This window comes from Pristiophorus japonicus, unplaced genomic scaffold, assembly GCF_044704955.1.
Source record: "Pristiophorus japonicus isolate sPriJap1 unplaced genomic scaffold, sPriJap1.hap1 HAP1_SCAFFOLD_29, whole genome shotgun sequence".
Classification (NCBI taxonomy): domain Eukaryota; kingdom Metazoa; phylum Chordata; class Chondrichthyes; family Pristiophoridae; genus Pristiophorus; species Pristiophorus japonicus.
The window spans coordinates 20,429,110-20,433,754 of record NW_027252668.1 but is presented as its reverse complement, the minus strand read 5'-3'; the positions used below and the strand labels follow the sequence as shown (position 1 = coordinate 20,433,754).

General features: G+C 44.6%; 1 non-coding gene across 1 annotated transcript; it reads left to right on the top strand.

The window, feature by feature from the left end:
* The first annotated feature begins 1,739 nt into the window (after nt 1–1,739).
* Nucleotides 1,740–1,812, top strand: trnak-cuu (transfer RNA lysine (anticodon CUU)). Its single transcript has one exon. It is a non-coding gene; the product is annotated as a tRNA-Lys (tRNA).
* Nucleotides 1,813–4,645: the final 2,833 nt, after the last annotated feature.

Below are 4,645 nucleotides of genomic sequence, written 5' to 3'. Positions count from 1 at the left end.
TTTCCGCTACACTGCAGCCCATCAAAGGGCGAGAAACCACTGAATATAAAGGATGAGCTCACAAATATCAGGGGCAGTGCAGTCTGGTCAATGTAAACCCTCCTTTCTTATTCAGCAGTGGCATGAATGGGATTCAGACGCCACAAAGTTTAATTAAAGACACAAGTACAAGCAACACTTGGAAATCTTTTCAGTGTAAAATTTATTTGAAATGCTGCTGCGTTGAATCTGAAAATACGCACGGTGGGGTTTTATCTTCACTACTGATTATATTTTGTGTGCACGGTAGGAATAACCGGTGCTGTTAAATTTGATAAAAGTTGCCAGAGATTCGTGGTGTCATCGGCAATAAAGATTTTGAACCAGAAAGCTACAATACAGTGAGTAAAATGGGATACGGTTTTCGAGTTAAGATGCAAAGCACAAGACAAATGATTGAAGTATGGACTCTTCCTGAGTTAGCATTTGTTTGATTGTGCAAAATAAGGTGAGGGGTTAATTTATGATGGTTTCCAGTGAAAGCAAAATAAAAGTTGAAGAAGAAACGATACGGTGCCTGTCAGGTGAACGCTGCTTGTAATACCTGGTGGGAATGGGCGGAGATTTTAAAGCCCCTTGTATTACAGAACCTTCATATAGAAAAACATCTCCAGTTCACTGTGTAGGTCTGATGGAGCAACGGTAGTGTGTCTGACTTCAGATCCGAAGGTTATTTGTTCAAATCACGTCGTGGTCACTTTGATTAAGTTGATTGCCCTCCAGCAACAGGTGATGTGTGTGTCCCTCGTAACAGCCCGTAGAGCACAGAGTCCTGTGTTACGGCGCTGCTCGATGTGAACCTCGCCAAAACCAATGCTTCGGTGTCCAAACTGGGTTCCCTGATGGTCTAGTGGTTAGGAGTTAGTGCTCTCACTGCCGCGGCCCCAGTTCGATTCGCGGTCAGGGAAATTGTACTTTTAATTCAAAACCTTATAAAAAAATACTTCATCTATTTTACACATCTTTATGCATCTCCTATGCAAAAAAAAAAGAAGCATTGATTTAAACATCATTAATTAATTCATAAAATTCTATTGTCATATGATATATTTTGCTCTGAGCAGATGAGGAACTTTTGTGCCGATGCCATTGGGTTTAATTCTGGTAATCTGGTGCTGAAAGTGGAGATGTTTCCGCAGTGTACCGCAAATCATAGACACCATCAGAGGAAGTCTCTCGGGATCGAGGAGGACTTGCTTCCATGCAAAAGTGAGTCCTTTGATGGCTGAACAGTCCGATAGGAGAGCCACAGACCCTGTTCCAGGTGGGACAGACATACGTCGAGGGAAGGGGTCGGTGGGACTGGTTTGCCGCGTGCTCCTTCCGCTGCCTGCGCTTGGTCTCTTCATGCTCCTTGCGTCGAGACTCAAAGAGCTCAACGCCCTACCGGATGGACTTTCTCCACCTCGCGCGGTCTGCGGCCAGGGTCTCCCAGTTGTCAGTGGTGATGTCGCACTTTACCAGGAAGACTTTTAGGGTGTCCTTGCAACGTTTCCGCTGTACTCCTTTGGCTCGTTTACCCTGAAGGAGCTAATCATAAACACGTAAGGATTCGGGCCCGGAGTTGGCTATTCGTCCCCGGAGCCTGGTCCACCATTCAAGAAGACACTGGCAGTTCTTCAACAGCAAGATTCAACATCTGGGGCGGAGCCAACAGGCGCCTGACTGCAATGAGTGATAAAAAACTGCGTTGGATCGAAGCCTGGCTAGCTCAGTCGGTAGAGCATGAGACTCTTAATCTCAGGGTCGTGGGTTCGAGCCCCACGTTGGGCGATTGTATTTCTTTTCATTTAATGTTGCTTTCTTGGAAAACCTCTGACCGAAACGGCACAAAACAAAACTGTTCCTTTCAAAGTCATTGAACTCCGAAATTTCAGCGCGCCACGAATATCCTGAATCAGATGCCTCTAGTTTTGCCGACACAATCCATGTCCCTTTGCAATGTTGTGCTCCCACCCACACTATGAAATGTGCCACTAACTTATCGAATCATGGAATGGTTACAGCACGGAAGGCCATTCGGCCAATCGAGCCCGTGCCGACTCTCAGCGAGTCCCACTCCCCCGCTCTTTCTCTGCAGCTCTGCAATTGTTTTTCCTTCAGACCCTTATCCAACTCCCGTCTGAAAGATAAGATTGAGTCTTCCTCCACCGCCCTTTCAAACCTGCATTCCAGATCCTAACCACTCGCTGCTAAATGGCAATCTCCTGTTCCGATGTGTAAAGTCTGTGAAACACGAGATCAATTCCTGCCAAACTCACAGCCTTCCGAAATGTAGCACCATCATTCTATTCTCGTAAAACCAGCTCCTGAAGTATCGGCCAGCTGTGTAGGTTAAAGCTCTGGTTTTATACCTAAGATTACTTTAACTGTAGTGTAGTGGTTATCACGTTTGCCTTACACGCGAAAGGTCTCTGGTTCGTGCACGGGTGGAAACATTATTTTGGAGACTATTTTTGCTGTGAATTAAATTGAACAACAGTCGCCCCAGGTTCCTTGTCGCATGAGCACTGAACATTTTAAACCAGTCTCCAACATACAGAGTGAGTAAAATAAGATAGGGGAGAAAACTTCATCAATGATTCAAAATCCTTAAATAATTAAAGTTCAGTTATTGAAGTTTCCACTGTCCCTCAGTAGCAATTCTACAAAACAACGCTGTCGGTTAATGAGTGGGGAATAAAACAAATAATCTTCATCCATCCCCATCCCCCGACACACAGTTTACTTAGTTGCATGTCATTATTTTAAAGATTTTGAATGAAAGAGTTATTTTCTGAATCTGGGCTCCCTCTATGAGCACCGCACCACGAAACGAGCAGGGAACACATTAAAGAGTTTACCACAATTGCTGACATTTCTTAGCTTTTTTCTTGTGTTTTTTCAGCTCTTCCTCCTTTTCAGCTCCTGACAGCAGATATTGCTGTGATTAAACCTGATCACAATGCAATGATTGTCTCACTGTTTCCCCGGTGTCAGGCAGCGATACGCCTGCTGCCCTCATTTATTTCATGTGACAGGACACAAAAGTTCAAAATCAACCTGCAGGCAGCCACACACAGCACTGAATAGGCAAGATGGCCGTTCTGTGTTCAGGTCATTGTCTCCTCTGGAGATGTGGGATCATGTCCCACTTCTGATATTATTTTTGAACCAAAAACTAATGTGCGATAAAATGGAACAAGAGCAGTCCGAGGTGCATTGTCACATGATGCAAGCGTTCTCGGATCCGGACCAAAGCTCCCCACACACCGAGCACAGGCTCAGGAAAACCCCGGGGGAGAGGATATCCCGGTCACTGGGCCTTCCAGTCACACTGAACAAGTGCCCGGTCTGAAAATTTCCAGAGCAATAACTTGTAACTGAAACTTCCACCAGTCAGGATGGCCAAGCGGTCTCAGGTGCTGTGTTCAGTTCACAGTCTCCTCTGGAAATTTGGGTTCAAAACCCACCCCTAACATTCAGTGTTTTTAATTGCAAACTCATTTGTTTGACACCACTCTGAAGTGCTTTGGGACATCCATCGAACTTAATAAAATGACCCCACTTCAAGTGCAAACAATGATATCAAAGTTACTTCTCAAACTGGGAACCGATCCTGGTTGGCTGTCGCGAAAGGAATGGTTTTGTGAAGCATTGAAATGTGCCCTATAAATATCTCGCACTGCTCATTTAAAAACACGGTTATAATTTGTTTCAGTGCAAAAGAAGGCAGGCTCGAAGGGCCAAATGGCCGACTCCTGCTCCTGGTTCTTGTGTTCTTATACAGAGCACAGAATAAATGATTAAATGATCAACTCTCCCTCAGTTCGCATTTCTTTCATTGTGCAAAAGAAGATTATGGGTTCATTTATGATGTTTTCCTGGGAAAGCACCATAAAAGTTTAAGGAAAATAATTCACTCAACATGGGGCTCTAACCCACGACCCGGAGATTAAGAGTCTTATACTCTCCATACTGAGCTAGCCGGGCCTGCATAAATTGCATCTTCCTGTGGCTGATTGCTGCCAGGCGCCTGTTGGCATCGCCCCGTGGGTTTATCTCGAGCTTCAAACCACGCAACCGGTTCTCCTGAATTTCAAGGCTTGTACGGAGATCAATCATCAAAAGCCGTGTCATTAACCACAGCTGGTCCGTCAATTTTCTGATCGCAAAGTGCTTTCAGTCCTTGTCAATATCTCTTGTCCATTTGCCGGTGTTTCCCGATTCTGTCGGTCTCTCTGGCTCTTTAATCTGTGTGTGGTCACCTGCAGGTTGATTCTCGATGAATGCCTGTGATTGTGTCTTCAACACCAATAGAAAATGTTTCTTATATTTTCTTACGTTCTCTCCAATGCCTTGATATCCTTCCTAAATTGTGGTGCTCAGAACTGTAAACAGTTCTCCAACTGAGGCCTAAACCGGGATTGAAAAGGTATGGTATAACTTCCTCGCTGGTGTCCTCTATTTCACTACATTTCAAGCCAAGGGCCCTGTATTCTTTTTAAACAACTTCGCAAGTTATCTACCCAGCTTCAAAGATTTCTGTGTGTAAATCACACAATCCTTCTGCTTCCCTTTTAACACAATACCATTTCGTTTATGTTTTCTCATATCACCTCCCTTT